Source organism: Humulus lupulus, chromosome X, assembly GCF_963169125.1.
Source record: "Humulus lupulus chromosome X, drHumLupu1.1, whole genome shotgun sequence".
Lineage (NCBI taxonomy): Eukaryota > Viridiplantae > Streptophyta > Magnoliopsida > Rosales > Cannabaceae > Humulus > Humulus lupulus.
In genome coordinates, this window is record NC_084802.1 from 24,986,357 (window position 1) to 25,005,187 (window position 18,831).

Consider the following 18,831-nt stretch of genomic DNA (forward strand, 5'->3'; position numbering starts at 1 on the left):
AAATAACAAATTAAACAACTTAAATTTTAATTTACCATCTTAACTAATTAAGACTAAATTTATTATTATATGAATTATCATATATAAACATATAATAAAATATAGGACGTTCCTAATAGCATGTTTCTACATGAATGTAATGCATGCTAATTGCATATTGTGCGGGTATATGAATGGTATGTTATAATGCATGACAAAATATTAAACACTTTAATCGCATTCAAACATAAATAAAAGCGGGTTGGAAACCTTTTGGGTATTTCTAGAAAAATTACAACACTTGCAAAAAAAAGACATGAAAATGTAACCTAGACTATCTAAGGCCTGATGAAGAGTGCCTTGATCTTAAATCTTGAAGTGTAGTCTTATTAAGCCAGTGCCACCCTTTTCCATATCCATTTTTAATTATACAAATTTTTAATTATTTTAAACAAACTTTTAAAATAATTAAACTTTGGGTTTTGACACCCAAATAGTTTCTAAGGCCCAATTTGAATTTGGGTAATTTAATTCAAAAATAAAATTAAACAATTTAATTTTAATAAATTAAAATTCAAAATAGTTTTAATTTTTTGGATATTTTAATTAAAACAATTTTAATTATGGAAGAGAACAATTAAAATATTTTTAATTAAGGAAAATAATCAATATTATTTCAATTAAAGACATTTCCAAATTAAAACCATTTTAATTCAATTTCAGATTTTTAATTAAATGAATAATTAAAACAATTATGGTAACAACACATTAGGGTTTGTAAGATACAAACCATAGGTGTGTACCAATGTGGTGCAACAGCAAGGGTGTGGCGGGCTTCAAGCGTGCACGAGGTGCGGCTGGGCAAGCAGGCGCCAGGGGCACGGAGCTGGGCAGGCAAGCGCGCAGGCGTGTGCAGGTGTAGGAGCACGGCTCAGGCTCAGGCAATCTCTTGGAATTTCAGCCAGAATTTTAAAAGAAAAATTACAAAATTCCTATGCCCCAAAATTGGATTACATATTTCATCTAGAAATTTTAAGAACAATTCCTAAACCCAAAAGCACCATTATAAACAACCCTTAAGAATCTATCATCATGAATACAAACATCCATCAATTCAAACATCTTTCACATATATTATAAAAATGTACATATTCCCACACAGCAATTAATAATATGCAGAGATTAATGACCTGCTCTGGTACCAATTTTTGGAAAAACAATCAGAGTACGCAACAAAATGGGCGTGGTGGGCCAAGTGTATCTAACACAACAAAAAAAAAATCATCTCTCATATAAACAGTTTATAGGTTGAAGAAAAACATCTAGATAGAATCATTAATATACAATATTATTATTCATGCAACATATATATAAATATACACATATTTATATATATATATATCATATACACAAATATTCAAGAACAAAAGTATTTACCTCTTGAAGCCTATCAAGTGTCCTTGACTCTTTTCGTATATATATCGATCTCCAACGCTTTGATTATCGGAGTGTTCTCTACACCTCAAGATGTGTGTGTGTGTGTGCATAGAGAACATGAGTTTTTAATTTAGGAATCACAAGTGTATCTCAACACATGCGAACTTGGATTATGGCCTAAGAATGGTTAGAATAAAAGAAGAAGAAGATAATCTTTGTCTGATGAATTCTGAAACTTTTCTTAATTCTTACTGTCTTGTATATATTCCATCTTGTTATTCTATAACATATATAAAGAGATTATGTACTACCTTATTATTCCTAATAATAATAGTAATATAATAATAATATCATAATGATGATAGGGATTGATTTAGGTAAATATCTAACTTACCAAATTTGAAAATATCTATTTTTAAATTATTAATTAATTAAATAAATAAAATAAAGACAACACAAATACATTATCTGTATACTGCTACATGCATGGCATAGTCCCCGGACTGTGTCATGCATGAATAGCAGTGTGGATAATAGAATTTTAGTAGCACAAGGCCCCGCCTCGTGACCCTCAAAATAAAGGCTCGAAATGGAAATAGCCAAGACCAGCCTTGCACCCTGTGCATAAGCCCTCGCAAGGCACACGCCTCTCTTACAGAGCCTCGCTTCGTGCCCAAGCTCAGGTAGAATCACCCCTCAGAACTAACAACGCGTCTCGCACTGAGGGTCCTAAGGGGGTGGATGTCTTGCTAGTAATGGCCCACCTCGTGCCGAGGCCTCGCGAGGTACAGCCTCGTGCCCGCACATGCATTCGTCTCGCACTAACGCCTCGCAAGGCATGGCCTCACACCACAAGCTCCGTCTCGCGCCAAGGGTCCCGTCCACATGCATTCTTCTCACATAAACACCTCGCGAGGCATGGAATCTCACACCACAAGCTCCGTCTCGCGCTAAGGGTCTCGCCCACACGCATTATTCTTGCACAAGGGCCTCACGAGGCATGGACTCATGCCACAAGCTCCATGTCGCACCAAGGGTCTCGCCCCCATGCCCTTCCGCCTCCCGCCAAGGGCCTCGCAAAGCATTACCTCACGCACCAACCTCTGCCTCATGCAAAGGGTCTTGTGAGGATCTTGCCCTCCATGCCCCTTGGGTCCATATCTTCCATGACAACCCAAAAAGAATTCAACACTTAAAAGTTAAGAGAATAGGATACATTGTGAGGATGAAAACCCACACATGATCAGAATAGCACGTACATGTGCGGAATGCACAGAAAGGTAGTGAACCTTATCCACCTCAGGTACGAAATATGTACGAGGGTATGACTTTGAAAACCCCAGATGTCTGACCCTAACTCCACGCTAGACTAGTGGTGGTTGTACGCGCAAGATACCTGACATGGTCCTTCCCAGCCAGCCTCTGACATTGGTACTAAATGGACAGTGGAGATAAAACCAAGTACTGATATTGATGTGCTCCTGCAAACCATTGTCATTACTGGAGTCGACCACCACGATCCTGACACCACTACCATCTGTAGAATGCATATGCAAGGTCGTGTCCCCAAGGACCACCATGCACAGTGAGCTAATAGTGCTCTACTATAAGTATGGCCTCCCTTCACTTGAGAAGGGGGTGGAAGTTGGAGAATTTTGTAACCAGTTGTTGCTAATGAAAACAAATATTCTACATTTTCTCTATTTTTCAATCTAGAATTTTAGCATTTACATTTTGTGTTCTTGAAATCATAAGGAAGTTTGCTTGAAGTTTAGTCAGTTTAAGTTCACTTCTTTTACAACTCATAAAGTTCTTGATCTATCTTAGTTGACAAGTTCCTACCGTCAACAGTTTGGCGCCGTTTGTGGGAAGGATAAGTGTCAAGCCACTATTCTTCTATTGGTTTCAGCTGAGAAAGATGCCAAGACGTTCTAAGCATCTGGGAGAACCATGAGAGGTTGAGGTCCACCTGGACGGAGGTCAGCTGAAAGCCTCCGTGAGGGCTCCTGAAGATGAAAGGGAGGCTTCATCCCTAGCTATTCAACCCAATGAAAACCATCCAGGACCGGCGACTGCCCCTACAGAAGGTGCCGGAGTATTTCCTTCCCCAAGGCTGCCACAGGTGCCGAACTCCGGCCAGCACGATCCAGGTCCATCAACGTGCATACCTGACAAGAGTCCCCGAGTACACTCCATAAGCTCGAGCTCTTGAAATCGATACTACGAAGAGGAGATACGCTAGTTACACTAAAAGAATCAAAGGCTATAAACCACCTTAAAGAATATGCAAGAGGTGTTGAATGGCCTGCTACAGGGAAAGTCAAGCATGCCTCTTCCCAGGCGAAAGGAAAAAGGCCATGAAGGAGGAGAGACCAAAGTCCCTGTGGATGATGGGAGGACTCGACTCTCCACTACCAATACCCCACGGCCAAAGCAGCATGAACGTCCCGAACAGGCGAAGCAGCCAGAGACCAGAGCGGATGAACGACGCTAACCCTCAAGATGAAGTTAAGGTCACTTCAAGGAAACACCCCCAGACTTAAGGGAAGAACTAAACAAGAAAAGGACAAATGAGAGGACCACATCTCCTGTGGCTCCCCCAGAAGACAAAAAGAAAGGAAAGGCCAACCCATCCAACTTGATAGACTCCTTGAACAAAAGGAAACTCAGTTAGATACCGAGATGAGGAGCTTACAGAGTAAGATAATCACCACATCTGGGGAGCACGCTGTCGTCAACAATTTTGATTATGAATCACCCTTCATTAGGGAAATTCAAGTCGTTCGGCTCCTAGCCAACTTCAAAGAGCCTCACATTACCCCTTATGAGGGAAATACGGATCCAAAGTACCATCTGGATGCGTTAAATGACCTAATGAAGTTAAGAGGAATTAATAGCAGAGCCAGATGCCAGGGTCCATCAGGTCTTGGCAACAATTTTCTGACAAATTTCTCCAGCAACATCACGTTGTGTGTGATTACACTATGTTAGGCACCAACCTCGCTAACGTAAAACAAGGAGAAGACGAGAGCCTAAAGAGATATATCCACAGGTTCAATATGGAGGCAGCCAAAGTAAGAAGCCTAACCTGAGGGGAGTTAAAAATGGCCATTATAGCTGGAGTGGGCCTAGGTAGTAAGCTGTGGGATAACATGCTAAAGAGGGAGGTCACTGACTTAGACGCTTTCTACGAATAGGCACAGAAATACATCTGTGTGGAGGATGTTCACGAAAGTCTTAAGGCCGGAAAAGGCGGGTCATCCCCAGAACCCTTAATCTATGAAGGCCTAAGTAGCGCAAAGAAAAAGAGGGTCTACAAAGGGTTGAGAGATGATCGTCCTCGGAAGCCCCAACGTGTTGGTGAACACAGACAGACCACATACACCTTTTATACTGACCTAACGCACGCTAGGGAGCATATCTTCATCATGAATGAGAATCAGGTCCCCTTCAAGAGACCCCCATCAATGAAGAAAGATCGATCAAAAAGAGACCCTAGTAAGTATTGTCAGTATCATAAAGACATTGGCCACGCCACCGCATAATGCACTCATTTGAAGGTAGAAATCAAAGATCGTATTCGCAGGGGACACTTGGGTAGATACGTTCGTAGAGAAAAATAAAAACCAGAAGAAGGAATACCCTCACCACGGGCACGAGATGTAACCCCAGAGGTGCAAGGAGAGGTTAGGACAATCTTCAGAGGGCCAGGATTTGGAGGCGAATCGAGGAAGGGGCAAGATAAATACACCAGGGAAGTCAGGCGAAGTCCATCTCCATGCGTCTTAAGTTTGGAGCAACGCCCCCCAAAGAGTTTTAAGGGGAAGAACGACTCGATAACCTTCACCGAAGAAGATGCAAGAGGTGTGCATTTTCTTCATAACAATCCCTTGGTGTTGACTATACAACTTGCTAACATGAGGGTGCATACAATGGGAGCTCCGTAGACATCCTATATCGCCCATCTTTAGAGAAGATGGGACTGAACATCAGGCACCTAAAGCCCTACAATACCTCCTTGTATGGTTTTATAGGAGACTCGATACAACCCATAGACGCAATTGAGTTAACCCTCACCATGGGAGATCAACCCAGACAAACCACCATAATGGCAAACTTTGTCGTGGTAGACTATGCCTCGGCCTTCAATGCGGTATTAGGGAGACCCTCTCTAAGAGAATTGAAGGCAATAACCTCAGTATATCACTTGGCCATAAAATTCCCGACTCCTGGGAGGATAGCGAGCGTGAAAGGGGAGCAGAAGGAAGCGAGGGAATGTTATAACACGTCCCTCCGTACAGCCATAAAACTGTCAGTACCTATGGCGGTGGTAGTACATGGAAGTTCAAACCCGCACAAATTGGACCCATGGGTCATAGAGGAACCCAGGACCGAGCCAGTAGAGGAGTTGGAAGAAGTCACAGTTATGAATGAGCCGTTGAGGAAGTTGAAGGTAGGGAGAAACCTTGCGGATATCGTGAAAGAAAAGTTGGTAGAATTTTTTAAAGATAACCTTGATGTGTTCGCCTGGAGTCACGAGGACATGGTGGGGATAGATCCAGCAGTCATGTGCCATCACTTGAACATCGACCCAAAAGTAAGACCTGTGAGGCAGAAAAGGAGGGCACTAGATCCAGAGGGACACGCAGAGAAGTTGACAAGTTGAAGGCAAATGGATTTATCCGAGAAGCATTCTACACAGTATGGGTATCCAACCCAGTCCTAGTCCCAAAGCCTAATGGGAAGTGGAGGACTTGTGTAGATTTTACTAACCTCAATACAGCCTGCCCCAAGGACAGCTTCCCACTTCCTAGGATAGATCAGTTAGTAGACGCCACGGCTGGGCACGAGCTACTTAGCTTCATGGACGCCTATTTAGGGTACAACCAAATACCCATGAACCCAGCTGATGAAGAGCATACTTCGTTTATAACAGACAAAGGGCTTCATTGCTATAAGGTAATACCTTTTGGGTTAAAGAATGCAAGCGCTACTTATCAAAGGTTGGTAAATAGAATGTTTGCAAATCAGATAGGTAGAAATATGGAAGTATATGTAGATGATATGTTGGTAACGACAGAGAGGGCAGAAGAGCTCACAAACGACCCCGGTGAGATGTTTGACACCCTCCGAAGATTCAGAATGAAGTTCAACCCACTCAAGTGCACCTTTGGAGTTTCGTCAAGGAAGTTCCTCATTTTTATGGTAAATTCCCGGGGTATCGAGGCCAATCCTGATAAAATCAGACTATTATTGGAAATGAGCCCACCACGAAACAAAAAGGAGGTACAATGCTTGACAGGGAGAGTAGTAGCACTAAACAAGTTCATTTCCAGATCCACCGATAAGTGTCTCCCGTTCTTCAACATCCTAAAAGGGAACAAAAGTTCACTTGGGATGAAGATTGTCAGGAAGTCTACTAAGCTAAAATAGCACCTCGAAAATTCGCCTCTTCTGGCTAAGCCAGAAAAAGGGGAAAGATTGTACCTATACTTAGCAGTGTCAAAGCATGCCATTAGTGTCGCCCTAGTCAAAGGGGAAAAGAAGCACCAATAGCCTGTATACTATGTCAGCAAGCGGTTGGTAGATGCAGAAACCTAGTACCCAGAAATAGAAAAATTAGCATATGCCTTGGTAGTGGCCTCGCGGAAGCTAAGGCCCTATTTTCACGCTCATGTTATTGAAGTGCTCACCAACACCCCTTTGTGTCAAGTCTTGCATAAACCAGAGACTTCAGGAAGGTTGCTAAAATTGTCGATTGAATTAAGTCAGTTTGACACCATTTATACCCCAAGAATCTTGATCAACGGGTAGATACTTGCAGATTTTATAGTCGAGTTTGCCTACCGACCCCGTGAAGAGGGAAAAATAGAAGAGAATGAACTAACTTGCGGAGGGCAAAAGAAACCTAAAGAATGGAGCCTCCATGTAGACAGAGCATCCAAGGAAGGAGCAGCCGGAGCTGGCATAGTAATGATAGGACCTGAGAAACATAAGATGTATTGTGCATTAAGATTCGGATTTGAAGCTTCCAACAATGAAGCAGAATATGAAGCACTCCTGGCTGGCCTGTGACTAGCCAATGAGCTTAAGGTAACACATTATCATGTCTTTAGACACTCACAATTAGTATTATTTCAGGTGAAAGGCGAATATCAAGCTAGAGGCCCAAAGATGGTTGCACACCTGGCCAAGGTGAAAGGGTATTTGGACCAGTTTGAAAAGTACACCATAGAATAAATCCCAAGAGAGAAAAACATGAATGTCGATGTTCTCGCAAAGCTCGCCTCTACCTGAGATGAAGGTACACTTGAGTCCATCCCTGTGGAATACCTATCTAGGACAAGTATAGCAGAAGAGGAATTTCACATGGTCAATGCTCCTGAGGAGTCATGGTCCACACCCATATCGAGGTACTTAAGTGATGGAACGTTGCCTTTGGAAAAAAAAGGATGTCTGTAAGTTGATTTACAAAGCTGCCCAATACACCCTGGTAGATGGAGTCTTGTATAAAAGAGGCTTCTCTACCCCACTCCTCTGGTGTATAGACAAGGAGGAGGCTTCGAAGGTTCTACAAGAGGTACACGAAGGAGAATGTGGAAATCATGCTAGGGGGTAATCCACGGCAAAAAAGGCCATGCGACACAGGTATTATTGGCCTACCATGGAAAAGGACACGAGCGACTTTGCGAGAGGATGTGACAAGTGCCAACGCATGCGAATTACCCCAGACAGTCACCAAATGAGCTGGTGAGCATGACCAGTATGTGGCCCTTTGTTGTGTGGGGGATAGACTTGATTGGCGCATTACTAATACGAAGAGAGGGGGGGGGGGGGGAAATTATGCGGTTGTAGCAATTGATTACTTTACTAAATGAGTTGAAGCAGAACCTCTTGTCAATATAATGGCTAAGAAAATCATTTCCTTTGTCAATAAGTTTATCGTCTACAGGTATGGAGTGCCCTATAAGATAATCTCTGACAACGGAACCTAGTTTAGAAGGGGGTTATTTGACGAATATTGTAGAGAAAGGAGAATTAAGAAGAGTTTTGTTTGCTGTAGTACACCCACAAGCCAATGGACAAGTGGAGGCCATCAACAAGATCCTAAAAAGGAACCTGAAAATAAAATTGGAGAAGTTGAAGGGAGCATGGGTCGAAGAACTGCTTAATGGGCTTTGGGCCTACAGGACCACTCCTTGTTCTACTACTGGAGAACCACCTTTCGCCTTAGCCTATGGGTGCGAGGTTGTTCTTCCAATAGAAATGAAAGTCAACTATTTTCGTGTACAAGCATACGACCAGGCTAACCATGCAGCATTGGTTGAAAATTTGGACCTGTTGGAGGCGATAAGAGAAAAGGCACAACTGAGGTTGGCAACGTACCAGCAGCAGGCCACAAGCTACTATTACTCAAGGGTGTGAGAGAGGACATTCAAGTTCGGAGACCTCATGTTAAGGAAAGTCCTACCAAACACTCGCGACCCAGGGGCGGGTGTACTAGGGGTGAACTGGGAGGGACCCTACCAAGTTTCCCAGGTGGTGCCCCCTAATACTTCCAAGCTAGCATGTTTGGATGATACCATGGTACCCAAAGCGTGGAACGCAGAGCACCTAAAAAAATATTATCAGTAAGACCTCCATATATGTGGAAAGAATGTCATTACTTTTTCTAAGTATGCAAGTTTAGGTTAAATAGTTAAGAATTAAGGAGGTTATCCCAAAAGCCTCAATAGACGCAATACTGCCATGAGCACCTTTGTAATCTACCTATCTTTAACGAGAACATTTTGTTATATTATTTTATAATATAATGTAATATTATATTATTTTATAAAATAATGTTTTAGATTAAATAAATGTGACATAGAGTGTCACATATTGTAACATATAATAGAGAGTTACATTATTTGGATATATGTGAAATATCCAAACATGTAACATATTTGGTGTTACAAATTCATCACAAATTTGTAACTCCTAAATATCACCCATTATTGGGTAGATTTGTTGTTACACAATATTGAGATGAATTTCTTAAAGCCATATGAGAAATGGCTGATAGAGATATGATTTTAACTCCCATATTGTGTATGGAAGTTACAAAATCAAGTGGGAATAAATTGGAACGTTTTGGAAAAAACTGAAAAATTTGTTGCTGAACTTGACTGAGGGCGGCGGCGCCTGGAACATGCGCCGCGGCCCTAGTGGCTGACAGCTTCATACAATTTCAGTTTTTATCCAATTTTGAACAATTCCAACAGCCAAGTAACTCCCAAATCTCTATTTTAATTCCATAAAACACCCAATTAATCATTGGTAACAGCCATGGGAGTTGGTGGAATTTGAAATTCAAATTATGTCTCTAAACTCTATAAATAGGAGCCTAATGCTCACTTGTAAGATACAACTTTTCTATCCACTAGAGCACTTGGCTAGAAACACCTTGAGGCTTGATTATTCCAGAAAGCATTTCCTATAATCTATGAGAGATCCCTTAGTGCTTGAGTTAGGGGGAAATAAGCTTTTGGACAAAGGTTTCAAACCTTGTTCAAGTTGGTGATCCCCAACACTCTTCACTTTGGTTGTGTGAGTGAGAGTTTATTGTTTTGGTTCTTGTTCTTATTTTCTTCTATTGCTCTTTCTTCTTTTCTTCTTATTCTATTTACTTGTTCTTTTGTTTAAAAGTTGTAATCCTTTTATTTCCTTTGTTCAAACACTTCTAGTTTACTTGTATCTTTTTGTAATAGAGTTGTACTTTCTATTTCTATCATCTTACATCTCCTTCTCCTTTTATTTGTATTTTTCAGTTATAGAGTTGTAACACTTTATTTAATCAATCCTTGTCTATTGTAATATTTTGCATAGAGTTGTAATATTTTCTTACCATTTCCATTGAGGCAATACATATTTTCCTAACACATTTCACTTTTCATCTCAGTCGTTACTTTTCCTTTTTTTTATATATATATTTGTTTTTTATGAAAACACCCATATAACATATATGTGCACATAGTGGGGATAAAATGACCAAAGTGTTCAATGAGATAAATCCCACCGACCACTTGGGGGCAGAATATATAGCCAAAAAGGGTCCTAAAAGAGACCCTTGTAAAAAAAGAAATAGATAGTCAAGAGGTCCTACAGGAAGAACCTCCTAATAAAGGTTGATGCCTCCACGAGGGCAAAGGCCTCAGAGAGAGCATCCACCAATAAGTCTAGAGCAGCCAACAAGCTGTCTAGCCAAAAAGGGTCCTAAAAGAGACCCTTGTAAAAAAAAAGGGTCCTATAAAGACCCTTATAAAAATAGTACTATACATAATGACGAGAATGACGCTTCTCGCAAAAAATAACAAGCGCGCGCAAAAATATATAAAAGGATAGCTAGAACCAAAGGGTCAACATATCATTACAAATACAATCAAGGTGTACCAAAGAGACCATTACTACCAGTCCAAATAAAATATCAATGAGTTATTAGAAAAAAAAAAAAAAGAAAAAAAAAAAAGATCTATCGAACCCCTTTTGCTCCTACATACAGAAGTGGGCTCAAAAGAACCTCAAGCATAAAGAAACAACAACAAAAGATCACATATATATGTATAAAAAAATATGTGATAATGCTCCAGGATAAAGTCAGCACCAACCCCAACAGGACTTAAAAAAGTTCCTGAAGGAAAAAGCAAAGAACCTGGAGAAACCTCTCCGGCATAATAAGGCTCGAATAATTATACAACCAAATCGAAATGGAAAATAAAGCTGTAGAAATAAAATCTCAAGGCCTCCCGCCGCGAGCATTCCACTCGACTGCCTTAGCAACAACATGGTCACCGAAGGAGGAGAAGTCGAAGCCAGGATTATGCCTCCACACTTCATATAGGGTACGCTCCACAGACTTGTATTCAACCTCTTCCAGATTGACTTCCAAGAGCGTGATCCTCTCCAACAACACCTCAGCCCAGGCTTCCGCTCTCTTCTTCTTTTTGGATGACGAAAATGCCTTCACCAGGGCTGTCTCCAGCTTGAGATTGGCATCAGCAAGTTGTCCCTCTAACTATTGAACTCTGGCTGCAAGGCGATCCCTTTCAGCATTGGATGAAGATAAGTCCTACGCTGAGTCTATCAATCGTTGAGCTAGCAGAGAAGTCTGCAAGGAAGTAAAAAAGTGAGCAAATAGGGAACCTAAAACACAAAAAAAGAAAAAATAGACCAACGTAAGATGCATGAACTCACCCAAGTAGTGGAGTGCGTAAGGGTCTCCCCAAGCTCCGCCATATTGAAATTCTTGAGACCTCTCCACTCGGTCTCGGGGATATCCTCAGCAACTCGGGTATACCTTCGCGCGTAAGAGGCTGATGCGCGACTCACCCAGGACATCCCCTCCAAATTAGGAGCATACGGGTGAGCAGGGACAGATGACCCACTCACTGAGCGAGGAAGAGGCTCAGGAGCATTATATGAAGGGTCCCTGGAATAGCCATGACTAGCGGGTGCATGAGGGAAACTATCAAACTCATCGTAGGAGGGCAGAACAAAGCACCATGGCACGGACTGTGGACCATGAGAATGAGAAGCCATGCCGCGGTGCATAGGAGCAAAAGAAGGGTCTCCCCTGGAGGCTAAAGATAGTCGAGCTGGACATTTTGATTTAGGTGAAGCCTCCTCAAGCACCCATTCAACATCACCCTCATCTGAGTGAGGTTCTACCGGAGTTGCCTTCTTCTTTCACTCAAAAATGTGTCATATCAAGTTGGGCTCCGAAAACCTGGATAGACCATAATAATTGAGGTTGGCCACAGAAAAAAGATGGGCAGCCATTTTCGTTGTAGGGTCTGCATCAAGGAAGACATCTACCGGTGCCGCCTTCAACTCAGGTACGTCGGGGATACTGAAACTCTCTGAACAATCACCTCAGTTATCAATATGAGTATAAGTTCCACAATAGCAAACTCAATGTAAAAGGAAAGACTTGAAGTGCTTACTTGGAGATGAGCGAAAATGTTCACGGACAGAAATAGGACCTTTCACAAAGAAAAAGTCCTCCTTCCACGAACCTGGGTTAGAAACGGAACCTTTTATCAAAAAGACTTGAGAGTTGGCTTTCTGTAAAAAGTAGAAGCCCTTTGATTTAGGAGTGGGCATGAGAGTATACATGAAATGCACCTCCTGGGCCATGGGAGTGCGACCACTAAGCTTCATGAACGCCATATACAGGCAACTCAAGGTCAACCAGGTGTTGGGAGCCAGTAGAAGTGGAGCAAGGTCAAAGTGATTCAGGATCATGATGAAGAATGGGTGTAGGGGAATGGTCCCACCCACCTTCAAAATATGTTCGCTAAAAGAGACGTAGCCCTGGGGGGATTATCAGCTCGGCATTAATATTATGGTACATACAGTTTGTACTCTTTACTAATGTGGTATTTCTCAGACAACTCTAGCATACTATTTTCCGACACATTGGAAATGATGGTGGATGCCAATAAAGGACCGGAGTCTGGCTTCTTGGGAGCAACCTGTCGCCTCATTCTCTTTGACATGTCTGCAAAATCAAAGGAAAAGGTGAGGTCAAAACAAAGCACTTTACCCTCCATTTTCTTCTTCTTGCGTGAGTTTTCCATCGAGACATTGAGTGTGGAAGCATCAAAAATGGGTGGATTAAATACAAAGGTTGAGGAGAACCAGGAGTGATCTCGGGGCTACTATAGGGAGAACACAGGGCTGAGGGTTCAGGAGGGAGGTTTTCCTCCATGAACTCTAGCTCCATTTGTGCATCAAGAAGGCTCACTTTATGGCTTGCAATGTGATCATTAAGATCAAAGGAGAAAGGGACTCCATCACCCCTCAAAGTCGAGTTTATCTCACTCTCCACCACCCAGATTTTATGCCTAAGTGTGTCCATGCATTCAAGGTGACATATACGGGCCCTACTTAAGGTGTCGTAGCTTTGGTAAGGGTCGTTTTCGGGGGACCCCGAGTTTGATGACAAGTCTACAAACTCGACCCTCAGAGGAACACTAGACGACCCCTCAAAGCCATAGCGTTGTGTCTCGTTGGTGATATGGGTGCAACTGTATGTGGAAAGTGTACTAAAAAACACAAAGGAATAAGCTCAAAACCTCTAGACACAAGTACTCGAAATAACCAACTACGAGGTGCAATGGAGGGTATATTTGCTAACGGGTGCATATACATAAAGTAGCTTACGAGGGGCTCTGGCCGAGATAACCCTTCCCAAGTAACGCTAATTTAGACCCATTAAGCACAAGAAACGGTGAAGGCATACCTTGAGCAAATGAAACCGCGCGTCGTCACAGCTGCAAAAGTACCAAGGGTCAAAAGCACACACCTACAAACAGAGAGGTAGATATTTTAGTCTCCAAGCACATTTACAGATATTTATAAAAAAAAAAAAAAGATGAGGAAAAACGAAAGACAAAGTGCCCTTGTGAGGGATAGAACCACTAACCTCTTGGATGCTTTGAAGAAAAAAGCACCACCATGCTAAGAAAAGAAAGTGTAGTAATTGTCTTTGAGAAGCAGACCTATTTATAGGAGTATCAAACTCATCCTAGTCGTTGAATCCAATATTGGATCTATGGTCAAGGATGAAGCCAAATACCCACATTGGGATCCGCGAAGCCAAATGATAGGCTCACATTTATCCTCAAGGAATCATGAGGATCACCACCCCAAAGTGTGTTACTTCACACCACCAAAGCAAAGAAACACATTAACACCACAAGAGACTTGAATGCACCATACCAAAAAGTCTACCGGAGCACCTAAAGGCCCTCCCATAGACTGGGGGGGCAAGTGTGGATACCAGAATTTTAAGGCCCCGCCTCATGACCCTTAAAATAAAGGCTCAAACTGGAAATAGCCAAGACCGTCCTTGCACCCTGCGTCAAAGGCCTCGCAAGGCACAGGCCTCTCTTACAGAGCCTTACTTCGTGCCCAAGCTTAGGTAGGATCACCCCTCAAAACTAACGACGCGTCTTGCACAGAGGGTCCCAAGGGGACGGATGTCTTGCTAGTAATGGCCCACCTCGCGTCGAAGCCTCGCGAGGCACAACCTCGTACCCGCACACGCATTCATCTCGCATAAGCACCTCGCGAGGCATGGCCTCGCGCCAAGGGTCTTGCCCACACGCATTTTTCTTGCACAAGCACCTCGCGAGCCATGGTACCCCACGCCACAAGCTATGCCTCACGCCAAAGGCCTCACCCACACGCATTCATCTCACACAAGTGCCTCGCGAGGCATGGACCCATGCCACAAGCTCCGTCTTGTGCCAAGGGTCTCGCCCCCATGCCCTAGCGCCTCCCGCCAAGGGCCTCGCAAAGCATTACCTCACGCAGAAACTTCCTCCTCGCACCAAGGGTCTCATGAGGCTCTTGCCTTCCATACCCCTTGGGGCCATATCTTCCATGACAACCCAAAAATACTTGCACGTACATGTGCGAAATGCACAGAAAGGTAGTGAACCTTGTCCACCCCAGGTATGAAATATGTACGAGGGTATGGCTTTGAAAACCCCAGATGTCTGACCCTAACTCCACGCTAGACTAGTGGTGGTTGTACGCGCAAGATATCTGACATGGTCCTTCCCAGCCAGCCTCTGACATTGGTACTAAACGGACAGTGGAGGTATAACCAAGTACTAAAATTGATGTGCTCCCGCAGACCCTTGGTGTGTACTAGAGCCAACCACCACGATCTTGGCACCACTACCATCTGTAGATTGCATATGCAGGGTCGTGTGCCCAGGGACCACCATGTACAGTGACCAATAGTGCTCTACTATAAGTATGGCCTCCCTTCACCTGAGAAGGGGGTGGAATTTGGAGAATTTTGTAACCAATTATTGCTAATGAAAACAAATATTCTACACTTGCTCTATTTTTCAATCTAGAATTCTAGCATTTACATTTTGTGTTCTTGAAATCATAAGGAAGTTTACTTGAAGTTTTGTTAGTTTAAGTTTACTTCTTTTACAACTCATAGAGTTCTTGATCTAACTTAATTGACAAGTTCCTATCATCAACAAGCAGTATTCCCTTTTCAGGGACATTGCATTTTTCTTTTTTTTATTTATTTAACTAAAATCATTCATTCCACAAAATATGGTATTATCTTTTTAAGGAAATTTAAATTTTAAATTCAAAATTCAAATTAATGATCATCATTATCATCATCTTTTAAAATTCAATAAATTAGAAACTATTTTTGACTTACCAATTTTATTTTCTCCCACTCAAATAAAATAATTAATTTCAAAAATTAATTTATTTATTTATATATATTTCAAAGTTATATATTTAATTTAATAAACATATTTTTGAAAATTTAATAATTAATTATTCAATCTCAATTATCATATAATTGTATACTTGACCCAAAAAAATAAAACTCTTCTCATAATTCCACATTACAATTTTACCCTTATATCAACTCTTACCTTGATATGGTGTTGATAGAGCCACCTTGAGGACCTATGGACCTATAATATCAAGCTCCAATAAATATTAGATTATTAATCAAATCTCTTTGATTAAATAATCATATTTATTAATCTAATGATTACTCCAGTATAAATATGAGATTGAACTCTTGATAATAATAGACATATATTTATAGAGTACTTTATTAAAGAATAAAGTGTCCATTGATATAATCATTACATACAATGTTATTCCTTTGTTAATGGTTCATAATTAAAAGGGAATAAAATTACAGTTTTATCCTATTAACTATATCTTGTTCCTAGAGTATCATTGACTTTACTAATGAAGATTGTGTCATAACAAGTTTGTGACATGAGCGCTCATAATTTTTTCAGTTCTAAAAGTCAACCCAATAGGGAAACATTATTTAATCTATAAGAAGGTATAGATTCCATATCTGTTAAACTATGTCCCCGGCCATATATATCATTGAGTCCCCAAAACAATTGTTCTTAGCCAGATCATTCTGGCAAACCTTAATGCATGAATCAAAGGATCGGATGACATATATAGGAGTTCATAGTAACATCGGGATGAAGATCATCGTTTGATGTGTTTGATTAATACTATGAAACGGTGTTTAAATAAGTATTAACAAATCACATCTAGTCCCGTTCTATATATCACTATATATAAAGTACCTTCACTAAAGTATCCTACTACACTAGTGACCCTGATCTAAGTCACTTGTATTCATAATACTAGCGAACCGTTCTAGCAGTAATTAATCTAAAGATTCTACGACTTTATTTTACTACAAACTGTTTTAAGTTTATTATCTTAATCTTGATCCTTTAATACCAATATGAGATTAAGATCACATAGATAAACTTTGGAATTTTCTTATATTTACTTAATATTATCAACATAATATCGGGCATAGTCTATATATATAATAATTCAATTCAACTATTTATTTCATTTAAAACATTTGTCAACTACAATTTCTTTAAGGGCACTATTCCCAACACATGGGTCGGGGTCATGGGCTGGGATAAGGCCAGGGGTCGGAGGTCAGGATAGAGTCGAGATAGGGTCAAGAATCATGGGTCGGGCTAGGGTTGGGGGTGGGGGTCATGAGTTGTGATAGGGTTGGGATAGGGGTCAGGGGTCGTGATAGGGGTCATGGGTCGGGATACGGTTTCGGGTCAGGGTTGGGGTCATAGGTCGGGATAAGGTTAGAGGTCGGGGATCGGGGGGCATGGGTCAGGATAGGGTTAGGGTCATGGGTCGAGATAGGGTCGGGGTTGAGATAAGGGATGGGGGTCAGGATAAGATTAAATAAAATATCATGATTTGTTGTGGATTTCATAAATTATCACAAGACATCATAAAATTACACAATATTAGTCTTTTGTATTTTCGGTTTGGTAGTAAGAAATTATTACCAAATATAGGATATGATGGTTATTATCACATAGTGATAATTGTTATTTTTAATTATTTCTAATCACATAAAGCCATACACCCGTTCGGAGAGGCTGAGTTAGTAAGGACTCTTAAATACACTTCTCTGAATTATCTAAGACTTTTTTGTCTGTATGGATAGTTTGGGTTTGTTGTATACCTATAGTTTGATCTAGTATTACTGATTTTATTGTTTCAATAGTAAAGATTTCAGTATGAATCTCCCTATTTGTTCTCATAGGTGGGCAAACTTGATTTTAGTATGCACACTTATGAGAACTATGGGGAGGTATTGCCGAAATTTTTACAAATTTGAAACAATGAAAAGAGTCTAGATCATACTATATGTATACATCAAACTCGAATGGGATAGGTCATTTAACCTTATAGAAATTGAGGGAAAAGGTAGAATAGGATATACAAATAGTTAAAAAAAAAATCAATCGTATGTTTTTATATTTACCGTAGATGGATATGCACATAGTTCCTGGGGCATTTTTTCGTCGGCAAAAGCATGTTTTGCCAACGATGCTCGTCAAACGCGTAAAAGTTTAAGCGGGATACTTCCCACTTCAAAAATGAAAATTAACATGTAAAAATACTTTTGTCGGCGCATTTCACCTACATCGCCGGCAAAAGTCCATTTTCTATTACCTTTGGAACTTTTGCCAGGGAGGTAGGTGAAATTTGTTGAGATTGGATAAATACATGGTGAAATAGTTTAGGCATGAAAAGGTACTAAAACAATAACGATTTCATAAAATTCAACAAGTGAAAGTTGACTTTCAGTATAGGCATTTATAAATCAACTTTTTTGGTCCAAAATGTTTATTTGGAGTATATGAGAGTACCCAAGAAGTTTGGGAGCATTTGGAGGTGTTTTGAGACAAGTCTTGGAGTGCCAAAATAGAGGTGTCGTTAATGTGTCGCCCCCTAGAAGGCGATGTGTCACCAAAAGCATGAAACCCTTGGCTGAGATGGACCAGGTGATGCATCGCCTGGTCATAGGCAATACATTGCCTAGTGTCAGACAATGCATCTATGCGTCGAATGGGCTGGAACGGAAAGTACGTACATTTACGTAAATAACCTCCAAAACTTAAATTTAAATGCTCTAATCTCATTGGTTGAGCCTAATGAGGGTCCAATACTATTTAAGGGGATTATATGAGTTAATTGGTGAATTGATCACTCACATCTCTCTCTCTCTCTCTCTCTCTCTCTCTCTCTCTCTAAAAGAAAAAAACTCTCTCTCTCTAGCACAAAGATTACTAGATTTCTCTAATATCTTCATCAAGAAAGCTTGGCTTGTATGAAGTATCAAGGCTTGTGTATCCCAGTCTCACTCCATTGTTGTAGCTTCAAGCATTTCCATAGAAAAGGCTAGGAGTAGAGATTTTTGGACAACATATCTTCATTTGTGTCAAGCCTTGCAACTTTTGTGTTTTACATAAAATCATAGCTTGTGATTTTATGTTCCTAAGGTTTTTTCTTCAAGGATGG